The 23,058-nt window shown below is 49.1% G+C and overlaps 1 pseudogene; it reads right to left on the reverse strand.

The window, feature by feature from the left end:
• Window positions 1-1,708: 1,708 nt before the first annotated feature.
• LOC105055666 (clathrin interactor EPSIN 3-like) lies at window positions 1,709-10,119 on the reverse strand (annotated as a pseudogene).
• Between the last annotated feature and the right edge of the window lie 12,939 nt (window positions 10,120-23,058).

Raw genomic sequence — 23,058 nt, forward strand, 5'->3', positions numbered from 1 at the left:
ATTTGAGGATTTCTGTCCGTCCACCTGCAACTGGGCAAGCCGACGGTCGATTTCTTCGAACCTGCGTTCGTAGTCATCGGCCCGTCGGTGCTGAGAGACCCCGGGAGTGAAGTCTCCTGATGACTCTGAGAGGGAGGTGGATGTCGTTCGCGGCCGCTTCTCCTTCCTTGTCCATTCCAGCCGGGAAGGAGTCGGTCGTCTAGACCGATGGGTATCAAGCCGCGGGCGCCTCTCCTCCCCTCGATGGGAGTGCTGTAACAGTTGCTCCTGAGGAGGAGACGGAGACCGACGTGGGCGCCGGTGGCTGCTCCTGGAGGGCATCGGGTGTGCTGCCGGTTGCTCCGCCGGCGAGTGCGGCAATCGGACTGGTTGCTGTTGAAGGCTCTTGACCGTGTCCGTCAGTATGGTCATCTGCCGCACAATCGCCGCGATCTGCACCTCCGTGGTCACCACAGGACGTGGAGAGCTAGGTTCTGCCATGGAGGGTGGAGGAGAGGCCTTTTTCCGATGGGAAGAGTGCCTCGCCGATCCGGTGATCCTCGACCGCTGAGCTTTGGTTCTTGTCATCTCGAAAGGACATCTCGAGTTCTATGGGGGTCGCAATCCCTGTTTCCTAAGGTGTCCCCCCTTCCTGGCACGCCAAACCTGTTGCGGCCAATCCCCTCGTCACCTGATCGTCGGGAACGAGCGCCTGCAAAAGAAGTCCGCACTGACCGGAGGTGTCTCCGGTGGGGAACCTCCGACGGTCAAGTCAGAGAGGAGACTAGACAACAGTAGAAAAGAATCAAAGAGCTCAGCGAGAGAGAGAGTGAGAGAGAGTGAGAGCTAGGGGTTCTTGGAATGGACCTCCTCAGCACTGTTGCCTTCCCCGTTTTATAGTAGGGCGCGGTATGGCACCGTCATTAATGGCGCCGACAATAGGAGAATTGTCAAATCGTCGAGGACTGTCAAATCGCCGTGGGACTGTCAAATCACCAGGGTTGACCCGTACCTTAGGTGAGATAACACCCCAGGGCGGCTAAGTCGCACGCCGCTATCAGGACGGACAACCTCTAGTAGTCGTACGGCATTTGAAGGAGTCGACCGACTGTATGTCGGTGTCTGGTTGAGGAATGTCGGGCGAATCCTCAGGGACCCCCTGATGGTCAGTTGGGCGTCTTGCGAGAATCGAATATCGGGCTCTACAGTTCGATCAGTCGAGAGTGGAGAGGATCCGTCCGACCAACGTATACTCAATCGGTCGGTGTCGATCAGTCGTCGGTCGGCAGAGTCGGATGCTGGTTAGACGGGTCGACGGTGGATCGATGTGAGAGGAACCAATCAGCATATCCCAACAGATCAAATAGCAGGGAACATGATGCATTGCTACAGGATTCAAAGTGCTCCAAACTTTCATTAATAATCGATCAAAAAAATAAAAGATGAACACAAGAAGAAAGACATGTCTAGTCCCTCGGAACACCGTAGGTAAACCAATACAGACACATGCAGATAGAAATATTGAAAAAAAAAAAAAATATGTTCAAATTAAAAGATAAAAGTGCCATTAATATGTAAGCATACGTAATGCATTTCCAATCAGAGCATGACTGCAAAAACATGCCAGAGCGAATTATCTATTCCCAACACAAACAAAGAATGATCTTTACTTTTCTATTCAGCAACGTGCTGTAATAAATTTTTGAAGTCAACAAAGACAGTTATAACATTTGAAAAACTTAACTGATTGATTAGTCATATATATGTAAATACATCTCCCATCCCCCAACTTAAATAAAAATATGACCCAAAACCAATGGAGTTCAGGGATACAGGAATAGGCGTGCAGGCAATCCTAGTATTTGGTTTCCCTTTTTCTCCATAACAATTTTTAATATATGAACGACGTTTCCTCACCTATACCCACCATATGGCTGCTGCGAACCATAGCTGTCCATACCCATCACTGGATTGTAGCCAACCCCACGCAAACCAGGTCCAGAAGGAGCCATTCCGGTGGGCGGCCGCATTGGCATTCCCACACCCATGCCCATACCCATATTCAACCCCATGCCCATGCCCATCAGTTGATTCATGCTCCCACCATAACCACCAATGCCCATGCCCATTCCTGTTCCACCACCACCACCCATGCCCATTCCCGCACCCATGGCCATGCCAGAACCCATCATGGGGTTTGGAGGGGCTGCCAGGCCACTCACACCTGCCCGGCCAATGCCAGAACCAACTCCCATAGCTTTGCCCATGGTAACGGTAGATGTTGCAGGAGCTGCAGAACTTTTCTTTTCCTCTTTTCTTTTCTCCTTCCGATTGATGGAATCAAAATCAATTCCAATATCCGCATGGATTGATTTTAGCTGCAGATCACATCGATGTTCGTAGATCAGCAATCACGCAGACAAAAAAGCAGGTGCACAGAGTTTGCAGACCTGGCAAAAATATTCCCAGCACACGTATAAACGTTTTAGAAATAAGACACTTACGTCCAGAAATGTTTAGATTGACAAGACCTCGGCTCGGTGTGTCAGCCCAAACTGTCGATTTGGTCCCAAACTTTTCTTTGGATGGCTGAGTTTTCACAGGAGGTAAAGCTGACATAGGGGCAGCACCTACAGATTAAGTGGGGCCTGATAGTCCTGACTGTGAAAGAAAATTCATATGGGGGCCGGCCTGCATGTTCGATGGAGCAGCAGGCTGAGCTGCCTGTGAAGCTGACGGAGCTGGTGGCATTAATTGTGGGAAGAGATTTGAATGGGTTGTTTGTATATTTGTTGGTGCAGCAGGTTGAGTTGCCCGTGAAGGAATGGAGACAGCAATTGCTGCTTGCGGCGGAAGCACACCTGTGACATTAACGCCCGCAGGCACTGCTGAGGCAAATTAGCTGGGCTTGCAAAAGCACGTTGTTGACCATTAGTGACACTAGGAGTACAAGTAATACCACCAAACGAGTCACCAAAGTCGAAGCTTGCAGCTGTTTCATTCTTGGTGGCTGAAGGCATAGAAGGTTCGGCACCTTCAGTTGAGCTGGAAGGAAGCTGGATGGAAGTGACAGGTGCAAAGTTCTGTTGCTGAGCACGTAAATTTTCTTGAGTAGCCAGGCCTTGAAAGGAGGTTCCCCAAAAGGATCTTCACCAGGCTGCAAAAAATGCACCAAAAAAGGAATCATTCTTGGGCCAGCATGGAAAAACATATGCAATGAAAAGCTAATACCAACGAAAGACTAAGCAACATGAAATGCCATCAAAGAAATGGAGAAATCTTGGCATTTTTTTATAAAAAGAAGATTTGCAATAATGTTCCAAAATAGAATTATAGTACCGTATATTCAGTTCGCTCAAGAGTCCTGGTAAACATTATGACATGCATAAACCAACAATTGTCATCTCACTTCACAAACATGCCCTGAACCGTCGATCATTCATTGTTTAATTTTCAATGTTGTTTTGGGAGGATGTTCACTCATAGGAAGGTACTGGATTAATTATCATATATGCCTAACAACTAGATGATCAATAATACCTGGCTCAGCACATGGGATGCTGATGACAAAGACACAAAGTCTGTCCCAGATCCCCAATTTGCTGAAAAGTCAGCTTCAGCAGTGATGGTGGTAGAAGTTACTGGTGTCAGCCAATGGATTTATATGATCTGATGTTGATAGAGATCCAAATAAGTCCGCCTCCAAGCTACTTGCAGCTGGCAGGGCAGCTGATCAATAGCGAAGAAAAAACCATGTTACTTCTGACCAACAAATATCATCAACAACGTAGAAACAGGCAAGACATGCACTGGTACCTATAACAACATGACAGTTGAAAAAACTGAATGTAAAAATGCTTGCACATCTTACAAGTTCTATCTATTCACTGGTTCACAGAAATCAATGCATTTTACTACTCTAGGCACGACATGCATGAGTACCAAGCTATGCCCACAAAATCTGAAGCAGGCTTCATGTATTAATGACAACTCTGGCATTATTGCAAGGTTTTCCATATCCTTTCCCTCCTTTTTCTAGACCATTCAAAACATCTCGCACGACTCCGTGTCCAAGGCTCCCAGATATTTGTCATGCATGCCATACTAGTTCCATCAGTGCTGTCACTCTATCAACTGATGCAACTCCTATGCTTGTCTATAACAGCTCAACTTTCACCAACATCACCTTATTTGGTTAGGCCATCTCTGTTGCCCAACAGTTTTAATCATGAAAGAACTTCAACATTCTTGCCATATTATAAAATGTTACCTTAAGCTACCAAGATGCCTGCACCAAAATAACCTCTTCATTTCATCCACTAAGCTCTAATTCCATCACACATGTCCAAGAACACCTAAGAAATTTACAGAGAAGCTAACAATTTGCTATCCAAGATCTACTTTTCCATCCTACTCATTAAGATTGTTATTAAACAAACCAATAAATTGCTAAAGATTAAAGAATTTGATGATATTACTAGTAAATCAAAAAAATATGGTAACTTCATTATCTGTAATTACTAGCCTAGTAAATAGAGGGTTTCTAGTGTAACAAATAACCAAGCTTCCCAACAGTATGTTTTCTAGGCCTCAAGTTAGCTCATGAGAATCAACCCAAAACTACTCATGACTAAGAAAAATCAACCCACTAGCTCATCACGTCGGATTCAGGTAGAGCTTACTCTTAATGTCAAAGGTGGCTGACCTAGCTGGACCTGTTGTCACCCCCAAGTATTAAATGGATCACAAAGCCAAGCAAAATTAATGATATAATCTTAATAAAATCCTTTTCCAAAAGACAATCTACAGTACCAGACACAGAACCCTGTGGATCAAAATCATCAAAACCATCAACATCCTTGGATTCAGTTGATGCAGGCACACCAGGTACAGTGTCATCTGAGATTTGACCTGTACCTTCCCTAGAAGAGCTTGCTTTAGGTACAGAGGGTGGAGACTCTAGATGCTTTTGGTGCAGCTGCTGCTACATTGCCTCCATTTCTGAAATTAAAGATGATGTCAGAGGAAACAAATTGCATACTCATGAACAGAAAAATTCATAAGAAGATCGAAAATTTATACTTTTCTTCCTGCATGTGGGGTTGGGCATTTCTTATGACTTCTTCATACCTGGGTGGTGCACCAACATTTTGCTCAGAAAGCTTGCACTTGAATATACTGGTAACAAAATTATTTGTTTAGACAAAATGTGTAGCTCAGAATTTGGGCCAGTACTTACGAAAAATTCCTTCAGAAACAAAACAGTTTAAGATGATTATAAATCCCAATAAAAATTGAAAAATTCACCTCATCTTGAGAAGGGTCATCAGCTCTGCCACCACCACCACTGCATCAAAAGAGCAGATTAAGCATGCATTCAAAATATGCTAGCAGCATTCTTTTCAAAAACATATACCAAGAGGGGCATATACTTGGAATGTTAAAAAAAAAAAAGGGTTTAAAAACTTTAGAAGCACCGGCCCGCCTAAAGATACAGCTTACAAAAAACAGCTTCTTGTTGACAAAATAAACAAGTAGATGATGTCAACAGAAACTAGTGCATACCAAGATGAATAATGGTCATCATCATCAAAGGAACGATCTCGATCTCTATCAAAACTCCTACTTCTTGACCTATACGGATAATCTTCATTGCCGCAGCTTCCTCTGTGATCATCAGCTCTATGACTCTCTCTTCCATAACGATCATCAAAATCCCTACCATACCGATCTCCTTCTCGGCTATATGGGTCACCACTTCTGCCGTATTTATCATCATCCCTAATATGCCCATTCTCTTTCCCTTCCATACTCATCCTGATCTTCATCTCTACTACCAGAGTGAACATCATAACGATCATCATCATAATGGTCTCCATAGCCTCCTGTTCTTGAATATGAACCGGGCCTATATGTTCCACCAGTTGAGAATGTACTGCAATACCTATACAACAGGACCAAAAACATTAAATATTCAAGTCTACATGTCCAAGTTGTTCGTAATTTTCAGAAAGTGCACTCACTTCTCCCTGTTAGCAAGGGCTTTCAGGCTAACTTCTTGGAGTCTTTCCTTATCATTCACCAGAGCAGCAAGACTCTGAGATTTCCTCCTAACATTGCTTCCCTGGTCCCTTCCACTAGAATCAATATATTGGAAATTGGATAAAGTCTGCAAATTGGACACAGTTGCCGGTCATGAAATGTGCGTACTCCATATAACATAAGTTATGGAGGGACAAGCTGAAGCAGATACAGTTTCACAGTATGCATTAGAAAGCCAAAGGATAACTTTTAGTACCAATTTCTGGTAAGAGTGCACCCTGATTTCATCAATGACTCATTCAGATCCATTTGCAACTAGATATTCCAAAACAATCAGGTCCTAAAGCTCAATGAAACAGACAACCAGTTGCCAATAAATATTTGTAAAAGAGTAGGTGGAAATAGACAATGCCTGAAAAGTATAACAATCAGGCCCTAAAGCTCAATGAAATAGACAAGCAGCTGCCAATAAATATTCGTAAAGAGTAGGTGACAAATAGACAATGCCCGGAAAGTATAACAATCAGGCCCTAAAGCTCAATGAAACAGACAATCAGTTGCCAATAAATATTTGTAAAGAGTAGGTGACAAATAGACAATGCCTGGAAAGTATAAATTGTTATCATATTGCTGATTAATGAGTTCCAAATTAAGAGATAAAAAAAATAATAGAGAAGATATAAAGTGCATTCAGGCCCAAAATAACTAATTAATAGACAGTCTACAGGATGCATCATGTAGGAAGAGAAAGGGAATTGTATGCAACACCTTGTAAACATGACGCCACTTTTTTTTTCCAATATCATTGATCCTCTTCCAGATGACATGCATGATTATCTGGTATTCATGACTGCAAAATTGCTGAATATTAAATGTCTGAAAAGAGGAAAAAGAAAAGGAAGTCGAGAACAAATAGAAATATCAGCTTACAAATTTCTAGTCGCTTGTGCAATATCAGCCTGGTGTGATCCATGTGGCCCCCAAGGTTCATTGCTTGTAGCATCAAGAATCTGAAATTAAGATGAAAAAATACACTATTAGTTGTCTGATATTTAGTGAACAGCAATATTGCCATGCTGCTCGGAAGGTATATTTCCTTGACAGAAAACAATCAAACTGTGATTGATATTAAGCTAAAACTAATCACCCATTTTTCAACTAAATTCACAAAGAAAGATAACATGAAGAACATGGAATTTGAAAAGATAACCTTTTGCTCTATTCTTGGGATCTTAAAACTTTCTTGTTCACCTCTTTCTTGCTGCAAAACATTAAAAATAGTTCACATCAGGTGATAGATCATATAGCTTAGTATCTAAGACTGCTGCAAACACTACAACATAAACCTGCTGAATCACAGAATAATGTTAGTAGTCATAAAAAGCATGCAATTCCGATGAAAATACTAATATAGCAACTTCAACAGTATTGTAAATGTATGGTAGATGGCTCAATAAAAGGGGAATTTAAAACACATCATCCTAATCATCAGTAGAATGAAGAAAACTCTTACAGGTTCCGAACAGTTTGATCAAAAGCTTTCTTCATCGTTTCTGTAGATTATACTCAATTTCCTGTTAAGCCACCACCTCCCATGAAACCTTCCCACATGATCAAGCAAAGAGATCAAAGAACAGTCCTACGATTGACAATAGATAAACAGGACATTAGATGCACAAGCGACATATTAAAAAAAGCTTGCCTAAGCATAAATATATATAATTAAAATGGAGCTGAAAGAACCATTTTTGGAGGAAAGGTTAAAGTATAGATCCAAGTGCCTCAGTATAGAAAATTAATGGTTAAGGTCCGTCCTAATACATATTTAAAAAAAAAAACATTTTAAAAATAGTCTAAAAAATTGGCACAAAACAGGCAGCAGGCAACAAGCACTTACCACCTGATCAATGATTGATCCAAATGTTACGTTCCTCTGAGTCTAAATTCAATAATTAGAGCAAGCAAAAGGGTATCTTTATTATTATAATGAAAAGGACACTAAAAGGATCTCACTTTAGAAGCTTGAGAGAATTCAAGAACATTCCTAGCAACCACATAAGAGAACTTTAACTTAACATTAAAAACATTTACCATAATAGAATTCCATGCCTTAAAATACAGAAGAACCTGGCGAACAGAAAAGCAATGAATATCCGTGACTAAACATGAACAAATAAAGACTTGCGAACAAGTTTTTCAATCTCTCTAAACAAAAATCTGATTGAACTGAAACAAAAACACACCAGAAAGTGAACTACTAATGCATAATCTGGACCCTTAAACCAACTGAATGTAAACTCACGCAATTGTCTCAAATTGGAAAAAATTTATTCAGTTGTGGGTTGTCTTGGGCCTCCTGGCCAAACACCTAAATCGAAGATGTGGAAACAAAACAGAATATAACCTGATAGGAAAAATGTTATCCAAGAAGACAAAAACAGTGATTGCCTTGATCCCGAGCAATTCTTTAAAAAGAGTTTAATTAGCATGCTACTAGAAGAAATGCTAATCACAACAAGCCAGAAGAAATGACGGAAATTTGAGAAGGTTAGAAATCTAGCCAAAAATCCGGACATGGAGATTTATGCCTTGGTTGGGAGACAAGAATAGGAGAGAAGAGAAAAGAATGGGAGAGAAAGTTAATACTTTCACTTGGTTGGGAGTTTTTTCGTAAAAGAAAAGGAGAGAAACAGAGGAAATACAAATTCTCTCAAATCTGCAATTTTTTTCTCCTCCAAATCAAATGGATTTGGAGAGAAAAGAATTGAAAATTGGTGAATTTTTTATAATTTCCGTCTTATCTCTTTAATAATGAAGAACAAAATTGATATTCCATTTCAATCCTATGGCTTATTTCAAGCCTCCCACCTTGAAGCCTCGATTGAGACTCATGTAGACCGAAAAAATCAGTGAAAATAAAAGGAAAGATGGAAAAAAATTAAAAGGTAAGATCTTTTCTTGGATTCCTTTATTGGGTTTCTTCGGTTTCTTTGGAAGATATAATAGTAACAGAAGATTGTAACATTTTTTTTTTTCCCTTTCTTCGCTTCCAAGTGAGAAGGAAAGAAATCAATTTCTTTTCTTTCTTTAAACTCCCGACCAAAAGAAAAAAAAATATACTTTCTTTTTTTCTTTTTCTTCTCTTCCCCAAGCTCCGAACCAAGGGGTAACACGAAGAAGGAAGGCCACCGAAAATCCAATTCATTTAGACGAAATCCAATTAATGCCTGCAAACCCTTAAATTTTTCTATAGTCGACAGATTTCAGATCAGTTCTAGCTTTCACCGATCTAATCCGTAAGATAAGCAAATTTTATAAATCAAGACAATCCAGAACAAGATCCAGCTAATTAGAGCGAACTAAAAGACGCCCCTTGTCAAAACATATCAGGAAAGAAGCACCCAAGAATTCCAAAAAAAAAAAAAGTCATTTAAATTCGCCAACTCACGAATACGAAATGAAAAGGATATATAAGTAAAGAGTATAGATCATATATTTCGAAAGGAAAAAAAAAATCCAAGCGCAATCTGGTGCGATGTCCGGCGAGCAAGTCGACAGCGGATCTGGAACGAACCTGGGGGGATTGCAGAGATCGGGATCCGATCTGCAAATGCTGGGAGAGATATGGGAGAGGGCACAGAGCATAGGGGATCGGGGGCTGGAGCCGGAGATCCGATGAGGGATCGGAGGAAAGATCCCTGCCGACGGAGCGGAGGGTTTGGTGTCGGACCGGAACAAAGAAAAAAAGGGAAGAGGTCTTTTCCCTCTCTCTGCACCGGGTGGATGAGGGAACCAAATATTGGTCGGACCTGGTTTACTGTGGACCAAAGATAATTAACACCTTTTCCCTCCAATAACAACACCCGTCATCATCTGTTTAATACTTTTTCCTCCTTAACAACATAGGCTACGATGTATTTAGTGCCTTTTCACCAATAAATTATCCCTGGTTCACTGTGAACCACGTTCGATCAATAATTTCTCGGTCTCGGAAGAGAGAGGGAATGATAATGGCGAAGGAAAGAGCGGGAAGGGAGGTGCGAGGAGGGTGGGGAAGAGAACCGACACGCGTCGGTCAGTGGGCGTTGGGGACCCAAGCAATTGCTTTACGGGCGCTGCAATAAAATCCAGTCTGGGTATAAGGGAAAGCCTGCCCGGCTGCCCAATTACCAAAGTATCCTTCGTGCGGCTTACGATGTAAATAAATTAAATAAAAATACTAATTCTCCGTTTGGCTTTGCGGATAGCGTTCAATCAAAAAATGTTTGGTATGTATTGCGGCCAATCGCCTCACCGTCTGATCGTCAGGGAACATGCGTCTGTAAAAAAGGAAAGTTCATACTGATCGGAGGCGGCTTCGATGGAGATCCTCCGACGATCAAATCAGAGAGGTGATTGGACAACAGTGAAATGAAGACAGAGAGCACAATCGAGAGAGAGAGGGAGAGGAGCGAGCCTGTGGATTCGAAGTCGAGAAGTGGGGGGATCCCTTGCACTGTTGCCTTCCCCGATTTATATAGTGGAGCACGGTATGGCGCCGTCATTAATGGCGCGGACAACTGAGGAATTATCAACTCACTGTAGACTGTCAGAGTCGCCGTGAAAGTGTCATGTCGCCGTGGGACTGTCAAATCACTAGGGTTGACAATGCCCTCGACGGGACAATGCCCCTAGGTGGCCGTGCCGTATGTTGCTGTCAGAACTGACAAGCTTTGGCGGCTGTACGGCGATCGGAGGAGTCGACCGACCCTAGGTCGGTGGCCAGCTGAGTGGTGTCGGGCCCCTCTGTTGGTCGGCGAGTCTTGCGTGAGTCGACCAACAGACTTCTAGGTTCAGTCGGTCGGGAAAAGTATGCCCGACCGACACATCCTCAGTCGGTTGTGGGCCGTTAATTCGGCCGGCGATGGCGCCCGTCGGTCGGTCGCTCCGGCTGTCAGTCGGTCGGTCGGTCCCTCCGGCCGTCGGTCGGTCGGTCGGTCCCTCCGGACGTCGGTCGGTCGGTCGGTGGGTATTCCCCAACAGTTGCCCCCCTCCACTCCTGAGTCGGACGGTGAGCTGGTCGATGCTTTTAGTTGGGCAGCAATCCCGAGCGAAAAGGAGTGGATTCGTCGTATGCCAAATTCCGACCGTACCGCGGGTTGATACGACGTCAGGCGTCTCATGCATGCCGAGCGATTCGCTAGTGTCAGACGTCTAGTCGGTGTCAGGTGTCACGTCGGCGTCAGGTGTCAGACGTCCCGTCTTGTCGTCGTCAGACGTCACGTCGGCGTCAGGAGGTCGGGTGCCGGACGATTCGGTGTCAGGCGACCGGATATCCGGCGGCTTCTGGGGAACGCAGACCGTCGCCCAGCGCCGATTCTGGGAGCGGGGGGCGCTGTCAGGCATCCCATCGGGAACGCGAATCGGCACGGGCGCTTTAATGCGGAACCGCGGCCCCGTTTGCCACGTGTCGGAGGTGGTTGGGCCGGCGCCCCTCGCATTTAATGAGGGCGGTGCGGCCGTCCCGGGATGGGCGCGCCGAATCATCAGGCCGCCCGGAGGCCGCTACGTGTCGCACATCCGTGAGTCTTCGGTCGGTGCGGAGGCATCTCGACCGTCGGACGGTCCTATATATATAGGACCATCCGGACCCAGGACCTCACTATCGACGTTTTGCTGTAGAAACTCTGTCCGGGCGATTTCTCAGTCGTCACGGGCAGAGCCTCTCCTCCAGCTTCCAGAAGGGTTCATAGCCGGTTCGTGGTCTTCCTTTCCTCTTCTTCTTCTTCCTCTTTGCTTCTTCTTCCTCTTCGCTTCTTCCTCTTCTTGTTCGGTTCCGGTGTAATGGTCGGAAATCCGACTCGGAGAGCTCGGTCGGGAAATCCGACCGACGACTCCCGGTCGACTCCGAAAGTTGAGGTTTCCTCGCTTTCGGGGCCGAACGTTGATCGGCTTCGGGAGCAGTATCGCATCCCGGAGCAGTTTCAACTCTTCGCCCCAGGGGCCGGCGGTCGGGTTAACAACCCTCCGCCTGGCCAACTGGCGTTGTATGTCGAAGACCTTCGCCCGGGTCTTCGGCTCCCGATTCCGGAGTTCGTCCGAAATCTGCTGAATTATTACGGACTTTGTCCGGCGCAATTGGCGCCGAACTCTGTCCGACTGATAATCAGCTTCGCACTGTTGTGTCAGCTTTTGCCGACCAACCCTCGTATTTCGCTCTTCTGGGCATTCTTTGTGCTCCGACCCCACCCTAAGGCCCGAGGGTGGTGGCTCTTCAACCCCCGGAAGGGTCTTTCCTTCATCACTGATCTTCCATCGTCCATCCATGGGTGGAAGAACCAGTTTTTCTTCGTCTCATCTCCATCTCCTTGGGGCTTCCCTTCGCACTGGGGCGTGCCCCGAACCGAGGCAAATGACAACAGCCGGGTGGAGGCGGACGACCGGGAGGACTTCCACTGACTCAAAGATATGTCGGTCCCGAAGCAGAGGGAGCTTGTTACCGAACAAGCTCTCTATGACGTCGGCTTGAGCTTGGTCCCCCGACTAGGTATCGCCCGATCCCCCGGTCCTTTTTTCATTCGGCCCTTTGTCCGGCTCTTTGATTAACACATCTGTCGGTATCGCAGGGACACCTCCAAGAATGCGGCCGACCGACGCCGAGATCCGACAATTTGCAACAAGGAAGAGGCCGGCATCGGGGGCAGGACCTTCGCGTCCTCTGAAGAAGCCTACTCCAGCGGCGCCGACCGTCGAAGCATCGGCGACCGACCAATCGGAGCCAGTGATAGCACTCGCGGCTCCGGCAGCGCATGCGGAGGAGAGGCCGGTGGAAGAAGCGGCCGAAGGAACATCGGCGGCCTCACCGACGGCGGTGGAGCCGGATGACGTTCGGGAAACCGAACATCGTCCGACGGCGTCTGTGGCCGCAACGGGGGGTGCCGGTTCAACCTCGAGCATCCCCTCGCTGTCGGTTCCGTCGGTCGGGGCGGCCGATCGGGGGAAGGCCCCGATGGACCCCGCGGACGAAACAAGGTCGGGGAGTCGAACTGTGCCGCCCAGCGCACAGTTCCCCGAAGGGGCGTCGGCGTTGGCCGACCACAACCTGGCGAGGAGGCTGTACCAGGGAATCCTCCTCCCGACCGACGTGGAGGTGTTGAGGTCTCGGCAAGTGACCGAGATGCTGTCGTCGTTCTACCCGACCATGGTCGAGGTAAGTCTTGTTCCGCATCCTTTTTCCTTAGTATTTTCATCAATTTGTTTTCCTGACGAAACACTTGCGTCGGCAGCTGATCTACACCATGTCGGAGCTTGAAGCCGGATACCGGAGGTTCGGAAACGTTCGGGCGGCTTGGAAGGAAAGGTCGGCGGCGGCCGAAGCCGATCGGGCAATGCTGGTCGATCACTTGAAGCAGTCGGCCGACCGGGAGGCCAAGTTGGTGGACGAAGTCTCCCGGCTCGGGTCCGAGCTAAGGTCGGCCAAAAAAGAATCCAAATGCAAGGGCCGGACCGTGCATCGTCTGCGGCGCGAGCGGGATGGCGTTGCCGCCGAACTTGAAGGCGAGCGCGAGCAGCTTCGGGTCAGCCTGGAGAAGCTCGCCAAAGCCGAGGAAGATCTATCGATCGCCCAGGCTGACGCCGACATAGCGAAGGCGAAAACAGAGTCGGCAAAGGACTCGCTCGGTCGGGCGGAGGAGGAAGCAAGGTCGGCGAAGGAGTCGGCAAGCCGGGCGGTGGAGGACTTCCGTGCCACCGATCAATACCGGGAGGAGATGCTGGAGTTCGGCTTCACGTCGTACCGGGTGGGGTACGAGGACGGTCGGGATGCGGTCCATGCCTTGTACCCGGAGCTGGACCTCAGCGGTATCGTCCCGTCGGGGGCCGAGGAGCAAGCCACCGAGGAGATGGCCGACCAGCCATTGGGAGGCGTCGTCGTGGCGGAGGAAGCCGTCCCGGAGCAAGTGGCGCCGACTGCCAGTCCCCCGCCGACCGACGGTCCTGCTTCGACCGTCGACCCAGCGCCGATCGTGGTTGACACACCAGTTATCCGCGATCTTCCGTCGGTCGAGGAGATCGACTCAGAGGGATGATCGGGCATTGCCGACTTTTGTTTCTTTTGTCTTTTCCTTTTTTGGAATACTTGTAATCGGGCTTCGACCCGACTTTGTAAACTTCCTTTTGACTTTGAATGAAAACTTCCTTTACTTTTTCTTCTGCTCGATCTTTTTCTTGTGTATTGTTGAATGTCTTCGTAAGTCGCTAACTCATGTACGTCGCTAACTCATGTAAGTCGCTAACTCATGTAGGTCGGTTAGGACGTTCGGCAACTCGTGCCGCCACGAAGGTAGAGTAAGTCCCGACTTTGGATCGGCCTTTGATAGTCAAGGTCGTCAGTCGGGTGCGTCTGTTGAGTCGGGAGCCGACCGACCGTGGTAAAGGTTCGGTAGTCGGGTCCCCTCTGACGCGTTCAGTCGAATGTCGTCCGGCACATTCGGTCAAGGGAGCACCGATAAGTCGGACCCCGATCCCCTTGTGTCGGGTATACTTACTGCGCCTCGCGATATACGGTGGTAAGCCGAATATCTTCCGGCCGGTCGTAGCCCGATCGGTGAATCATGAATGTGACTGAGGTCGCATTGTGTGATAGACGGTGGTAAGCCGAATATCCTTCGACCGGCCGTAGCTCGGTCGGGAGTCGCGACGTCGGTCGCGCAGGCACTTCGTCTTTCTTTGGTTGGGGCCCGATCGGCGTGTTAGCCGATGGTCTGGCCCGAAAGTTCGACCGTAGAAGGAGTGTCAACTCCCGTCAATATAGATGCATCGATCCTCGTAAGAGTCCGATGTGTCGTCGAAGGAGTGTAGCTCCCGTCCATGTGGATGCATCGATCCTTGTAAGAGTCCGATGCGTCACCGACGGTAGGGTCGTCGGTTTCAGGTGGATACCAAGTCCAAGTCGACATATCGGGGCTTGAGCTTGGCGAGCACTGATCGTTAGTCGAAGAGTTAAAACTTCGAGATTTCAAACTGGATTTGTATTCTGACTGGTCAAGTACAGAGTTCATTGGTAGTACAATTTCAAGTTGTCGGCGTTCCACGTTCGGGGGATGGGTTTTCCTTTGAGGGTCTCCAGTCGGTAGGCTCTCGGACCATAGGTGTCTGCTACCTTGTAGGGCCATTCCCAGTTCGGAGCCAGCTTCCCCTGGTCCAGGGGCTTCGAGACCTCTGCCTTCCTCAGGATCAAGTCGCCAGGCCTGAAGAGCTTTGGTCTGACCTTGGCATTGTAATACCGAGCAACCTTCTGTCGGTACGAAGCCATGCAAATTTGAGCCTCGTTTCGCAGTTCTGGGAGGAGGTCTAGGTCGGCCCTCCGACAATCGGAGTTGTCCGGCTCTTGATACCGCTCGACCCTTGAAGACGGCAGTCCAACCTCGAGTGGGATCATAGCCTCCGTCCCGTAGGCCAAGCTGAAAGGCGACTCCCCGGTCGGAACGCGTGGGGTCGTTCGGTAAGCCCACAGGACGGAGCCTAGCTCGTCGATCCAGAGGCTTTTGGCTTCATTCAGTCGGATTTTGAGTCCGTGGAGTAAGGTCCGGTTGGTCACCTCGACTTCGCCGTTGGACTGTGGGTGCCCGACTGAAGTCAGTCGGTGCGTGATGTGGAACCTTGCGCAGAAGTCTCGAAAGTCCTGGTTGTCGAATTGCCGCCCATTGTCAGTGATGATAGTATGCGGCAACCCGAACCTGAAGATGATGGATTTTTGGATAAAGTCCTCCATCTTCCGCTCGGTGATCTACGCCAAGAGTTCGGCCTCCACCCACTTAGTGAAGTAGTCGATGGCGACAACTATGAACTTTCTTTGACCTGATGCTAGAGGAAAAGGGCCGAGAATATCGACCCTCCACTGAGTGAAGGGCCATGGAGCAACAATAGGAGCGATTTGGCTGACCGGTTGGTGTTGAATGTTGGCGTACTTCTGACAAGGTTCGCACCTCCGAACCAACTCGACCGCGTCCTTCCTCATGGTGGGCCAGTAGTAACCCTGTCGCAGGACTTTGTAGGCCAGGGACTTGCCCCCCAAGTGATTCCCGCAGATCCCTTTGTGCATCTCTCGGAGAGCATAGTCGGCGTCGGTCGGTCTCAAGCACCTAAGCAAGGGGAGCGAGAACGACCTCTTGTAGAGTCGGCCGTCCATGATTACATATTGGGAGGCCGACCATCGGAGCCGCTTGGCCTCCGCGGGATCCTCGGGGCCGATCCCGTCGGTCAAATACCGAACGATCGGGTCCATCCAGCTTGGTTCGTCCGTTAGTTGTAGCACCCCGTCGACCCGGTCGACACTCGGCTGCTCGAGGTTCTCAACGAACGTCCGACCCAAAGAGTCGAAAGCCGAAGTCGCCAGTCTGGAGAGTGCGTCGGCACGGGCGTTCTCCGACCTAGGGATGTGGAAAATTTCAAAATACCTGAGGCGTGCCACGAGGTCCTTCACTTTCTGAAGGTATTTGACCATGGTCGGATCTCGCGCCTCGAATTCGCCCCTGACCTGCCCCACGATCAGCTGAGAGTCGGAGAATGCCCGGAGGCTGTCGACGTCCAGTTCCCTCGCCATCCTCAAGCCAGCGAGGAGTGCTTCGTACTCGGTTTGGTTGTTGGAGGCCTTGAAGTCGGATCGGAGGGCGTACTCGGTGACCACCCCATCCGAATTTGTGAGCAGGAGCCCAGCCCCGCTCCCCTGAGCGTTTGAAGCTCCGTCGATGTGCAGTACCCAGGTGGAGACCGGATCTGGCTCAGAGACCGCGTCTCATCCCGGGTCTGCAGCTCCCGATCCTTGGTCGGTTGTCGGGCACTCGGCGATGAAGTCGGCCAAGACCTGAGCCTTCAAGGCAGGGCGCGGTCGGTACTGAATGTCGAACTCGCTGAGCTTCATCGCCCACTTTGCCAGTCGTCCAGATGTATCCGGTCGGCGCAATATCGCCCTCAGGGGCTGGTTGGTGAGAACCACTGTGGCATGAGCCTGGAAGTATGGACGGAGTCGTTGTGCGGAGACGGTCAGGGTGAAAATCATCTTTTCCGTCTCCGAATATCTGGCTTCGGCACCGTGGAGCACCTTGCTGATGTAGTAGATAGGCTGATGGGTTCAGTTCTCGTTTTCTCGGATGAGCACCGAACTGACCGCCTCAGAAGATGTGGCCAAGTAGAGATACAAGGTCTCCCCGACCTGCGGCTTTACGAGCAGCGGTGGGGAAGCCAAGTACTTCTTCAGGTCTTCGAAGGCCCGTTGGCACTCATCCGACCAAGAAAAACCATTTGCTTGGTGCAAAGTTTTGAAAAATGGGAGGCACCTTTCAGCTGATCGAGAAATGAATCGGCTAAGAGCGACGATTTTTTCGTTCAGCTGTTGGACCTCCTTCTTGGTGTTCGGATGACGCATGTCGAGGATCACCTTTATTTTCTCAGGGTTGGCCTCAATCCCTCTCTGAGAAACGAGGAATCCGAGGAACTTCCCTGAGGTCACCCCAAAAGCGCACTTGGTCGGGTTGAGCTTCATTCGGTGTCGTCGTAGAGTGCGGAAGGTCTCCTCGAGATCCTGAACATGATCCGGGATCTGCGCACTTTTCACCAGCATGTCGTCCACGTACACCTCCATGTTGCGCCCGATCTGGTCTTTAAAAACCTTATTGACGAGTCGCTGGTAAGTGGCGCCGGCGTTCTTCAGTCCGAAGGGCATCACCCGATAACAGTAGAGGCCCTTGGGAGTCACGAAGGCGGTATGCTCCTCGTCTTCAGGCGCCATCCGGATCTGGTTGTATCCGGCGAAGGCGTCCATGAAGCTGAGCAGTCAAAATCCGGACGTCGCATCCACCAGCTGGTCGATCTTTGGAAGTGGAAAGCTATCCTTTGGGCAGGCTCGGTTCAAGTCGGTATAGTCGATGCAAATCCTCCACTTTCCGTTGGCTTTTTTGACCATGACAACATTGGCGAGCCAATCGGGATACGTGGATTCTCGGATGAAGTCCGCTTCGAGGAGCTTGTCCACTTCTTCTTCGATGGCCCTCTGTCTCTCTGGAGCGAAGGATCTTTTCTTCTGCCTCACCGGTCTCATCGTCGGGTCGATGTTGAGTCGGTGGGTTATCGTCTCTGGGGGGATGCCCGACATATCGGCTGCCGACCAAGCAAATATGTCGGCATTGGCCGTTAGCAGCTCCGTCAATCATCGTCGTTCGGGGTCGGGTAGTTGAGATCTGACCCATACCTTCCGGTCGGGATTTTCTGCTATCGGGATCGACACGAGCTGCTCGGCCGGCGAACCCCGTTCTTCCTCCTCCCGCTGGTCCATCTTGTCGATCGTCAGGGAGCCCCTCAACTCGTCATTTTGAGCAGAGATCTGGAAGCATCGCCGAGCGAGCTGTTGATCCCCGTGCATCTCCCCGACCCCATTTTTGGTCGGAAACCGAACGAGGAGATGGTACGTCGAGACGATCGCCCTGAGGGCGTTCAGTCCGGATCGTCCAAGTATGGCATTGTAGGCCGAAGGCACTTGGACGACCGCAAAAGTTAAGTGGACGGTGCTTTGCCGTGGTTCAGTGCCGGCCATCACAGGCAGGGTAATTTCTCCTTCCATCGTGACAGCATCCCCGGCAAAGCCGATCAAGGGCATAGAGACCCTCTTAAGTCGGTCGGTTGACAGTTGCATCCGGGAGAAGGTCGAGTAAAACAAAACATTCGTCGAACTTCCATTATCAACAAAAATTCTTTTTACATCATAATTTGCTATTGTTGCCGAAACAACAACAGCATCGTCGTGGGGAGTTTGGATGCCCCGAACGTCTTCCTCCGTAAAAGTGATTACGTCGTCCGGGCGTGGCTTTTTCGTCGGCTCCCCTCCCGCAAACGTCCTCGGGCCTAGCCGCTTGGAGATCATGTTGATGACTCCGACCGTCGGCTGATTAGTCGCCGCCTCTTCAGTCGGCCGGGGTCGTCGATCGGCAACTGGTTGGGTCGGCGGGTTCTTTCAAAATTTATCGAGATACCCCCGGTGGATGAGAGCTTCGATCTCATCCTTAAGCTGGATGCACTGCTCGGTGTTGTGGCCGTGGCCTCGGTGAAATCGACAGTACTTCCGACGGTCGAGGCCTTTTGCCTTCAGAGGCGGAGGCCGTCGCAGGTATTCTTCCCCCTCGATCTCCATTAGAATCTGTGCACGAGGAGCGGAGAGAGGAGTGTAGGAATCGTACCTGGGACGTGCCGGCCTTGGGGTCTGTTGCCGGGGTGACTTTTGGATTCGTCGGGGTGGCGAGACCTGACTATCGGTCGGGGGCCTGCTGGGTTCGGCGGGTTCCCGACCTTTCCTCCGCTTCTCCTTCGGGCCTCTAGGTTCGGCCAAGCATCGGTCGGAAGCTCCTTCATCCGCGTGCATGTACTTGTATGCGCGCTCCAGCAGCTCGGCGTACGTTCGGGGGAGGGTCTTGTCCAGAGAGTAGGTAAATCGGGACGCCCTCAGCCCCCGCTTCATGGCTGAGATAGCCATGTCTTCGTTGAGGTCCCGGACCTCAAGCGTGGCCATGTTGAATCGCGCCACGAAGTGTCGGAGCGTCTCACTTTCCCCCTGTTTAAGGGAGAAAAGGTTGTCCGACGTTCGCGGCGGCTTCCGGCTGGTGCTGAAGTGGGCCACGAACGAGTGCTCGAGCTATCCGAAGGAGTGGATACTTCCCGATCGGAGATCGGAGTACCAGGCCCTGGCAGCTTTGCGGAGTGTGGCGGGGAAGCCGATGCAAAAAAGAGCGTCGGTCGCCCCTTGGATCGTCATGAGAGCTTTGTAGCTCTCAAGGTGGTCGATCGGGTCGGTGGAGCCGTCGTATGGCTCCACGTGCGGCATCTTGAACCGACTGAGAATCGGTTCGTCGAGAACTAGTCGGGAGAGAGGTTGGGCGGTCCGAAAGTCGACGTCGTTCGAAGACTTCTGGCCGTCCACCTGCAACTGCGCAAGCCGACGATCGATTTTCTCGAACCTGCGCTTGTAGTCGTCTGTCCGTCGGTGCTGGGAAACCCCAGGAGTGGAGTCTCCGGAAGATTCTGATAGGGAGGCGGACGGCGTTCGCGGTCGCTTCTCCTTCCTCGCCCGTTCCAGCAGGGAAGGAGAGGGCCGCTGGGACCGTCGGTCGTCGCGCCATGGCCGTCCCTGCTCCTCTCCGTGGGAGCGCTGTTGCGGGCGCTCGCGCGGAGGCGACGGGGATCGGCGCGGGCGTCGGCGGCTGCTCCTGGAGGGCATCGGACGGGCCGTCGGTTGTTGCTGGAGGCTCTTGACCGCGTCCGTCAGTACGGTCATCTGCCGTACGATGGCCGCGATCTGCGCCTCCGTGGTCACCGCGGGGTGTGGAGAGCTGGGCTCCGCCGCTGAGGGTGGTGGGGAGGCCTCTTCCCGACGGGAAGAGCGCCTCGCCGACCCGGTGATCCTCGATCGTTGGGCTCTTGTCTTCGTCATCGTTTCCCCCTTCCTGGCGCGCCAATCTGTTGCGGCCAATCGCCTCGCCGTCTGATCGTCGGGGAACGTGCGCCTGCAAAAAAGGGAAGTCCACACTGACCGGAGGCGGCTCCGGCGGGGACCCTCCGACGGTCAAGTCAGAGAGATGACTGGGCAATAGTGAAATGAAGACAGAGAGCTCAATCGAGAGAGAGAGGGAGAGGAGCGAGCCTGTGGATTCGAAGTCGAGAAGTGGGGGGGGATCCCTTGCACTGTTGCCTTCCCCGATTTATATAGTGGAGCACGGTATGGCGCCGTCATTAATGGCGCGGACAACTGAGGAATTGTCAACTCACTGTAGACTGTCAGAGTCGCCGTAAAAGTGTCATGTCGTCGTGGGGCTGTCAAATCACTAGGGTTGACAATGCCCTCGGCGGGACAATGCCCCTAGGTGGCCGTGCCGTATGTTGCTGTCAGAACTGACAAGCTTTAGCAGCTGTACGGCGATCGGAGGAGTCAACCGACCCTAGGTCGGTGGCCAGCTGAGTGGCGTCGGGCCCCTCTGTTGGTCGGCGAGTCTTGCGTGAGTCGGCCAACAGACTTCTAAGTTCAGTCGGTCGAAAAAAGTATGCCCGACCGACACATCCTCAGTCGGTTGTGGGCCGTTAATTCAGCCGGCGATGGCGCCCGTCGGTCGGTCGCTCTGGCTGTCAGTCGGTCGGTCGGTCCCTCCGACCGTCGGTCGGTCGGTCGGTGGGTATTCCCCAACAGTATGTTATTCCATTACGTATATAGCCCTAAGATATGCTGAATTCATTCTTACATCGTAAGGTCACACAATATATATGTCATCTTTAATCACCGCAGATGCTAATTGTTGAGTCAAAATTTCCCATTTATATCCATTTTTCTTGGATTCAAGCATCGGAACACCTTAACAAAATTTTAATAAGACTTAAAAATATTCTTTTTGTATGATATCTCTCTTTACCACCCTTGTGCTCTTTCTTTTTTTTTTTTTTTATTGTCAATTTTTTTGAGAGTGCACATATCCACCTTGTCATATAATTATTTTTTTGGGATAAGCAACTCTTTTTTGTTGGAGCGAGTGATTTTGGATTCTTGAATAATATAAATTTTCTCGAAAATAACATTAAGTGCATGAGACCTTGCTGGTAGTGGCAGGATGTTGCCGTTTATGGTTGGAACGTAGTTCTCGCATTTTTTTATAGAAGAAAAGTTCCATCAAATCAGTTTTGCACAAGGCTTTACATCCTTTCTTTTTCTTTCAATGGGAAATTATTTACAGTGAGAAGTCCCAACAATCATCGGGCCGTTGTTGTCCATCTACAAGCTCTCGTGCCAACATAGAGGAAGGAAACCAAATATTTTATTTTGCTGTTTCGTTACTCGTGAGAGCACTCGGTGTTTCTTCCCATGCCTTGTAAATCGTAATCTTCTTTTGTGTACTTGCTGAGCCTTTCTAGCAATAAACAATGGGGGAAGTTCTTCGCTTCCTTCGTATTCCCATAAAAAAAAATACATTTAAGTGCATGAGACAGGTAGCCCGACAACTACATTTTCTTGGAGCAAAGAAATTGAAATTGAGTAAGAGGAAAACCACCAGCATCGTTAAGATAATAAACAGCACAAAATTTAAAATCATGCATGTGGTGAGTTTTTCGCAGGCTAAGAGAGATGAGCGACTCTGACCACAAAACAAGGATGCTATCATTTTTATAGAGATGCTATGGGCTTTTTTTCCATTCCGTCTGGACAAGCACTACGGGATTGGCCAGTCTTCTACAATTGACAAGGTTGGATATGCGCAGGGCAGGTGTATCATCAATGTTTGATTAGCTGGAAAGATAATGACATAAATCAAAGCGGGGATAGAGAGTGGCGGAGATTGGAATGCCCTAATTTTAAAAAATTTTCATCACTATCACATTGCCGTTTAAAAAAGTAGATAAAGAAGATCCAACACGGGACTATTATATTTATAGGAATATAGCATTAGATTACAATAGAAAGAAAAATTACGCTGATAAAAATTAGATTAAAGTTAGGATAAAAGATAAAGATGTATCGAATTGATTATTGATGATCCCTCTATAATCTATACTTTCTACTTATTTATACTAACAGATAATAAAGATACATTCTCTAACGGTTACTTGCATATCTGGTCTCTACTCCTCGCAGCAATTATGATAACTAAGATCAATCATCCTCCATTATTCACATTGGCATGCTCTATAGCTATCGGGCTAACGGTCATACTTTCCGATCCAACATACAGTTCTGTATTTTAGGTTATCTTTGAGACCACTTTAGTTAGCATGGATATGTCAATCTATGTATATATGTACAGGTATAATCGGAAAAGGAAAGCACATGGCCGGTTCGATGCTTTTCTCAACCCGTGCATACAAAATTTCGAACAGAAGAGACAACCAATCACACAAGTGCACCCATCTGCAACCACCTGGCCCACGCTGCCATCAGGGATTTTATTTTCATCCACCTTAAAATTTTGGCTGTTGTTGATGACGATCCAATTCAATCGACTGTAAGAGAAACGGAGAAGTCCTTGTACAAGA

The sequence above is a fragment of the Elaeis guineensis genome, chromosome 12, assembly GCF_000442705.2.
Source record: "Elaeis guineensis isolate ETL-2024a chromosome 12, EG11, whole genome shotgun sequence".
Classification (NCBI taxonomy): Eukaryota; Viridiplantae; Streptophyta; class Magnoliopsida; order Arecales; family Arecaceae; genus Elaeis; species Elaeis guineensis.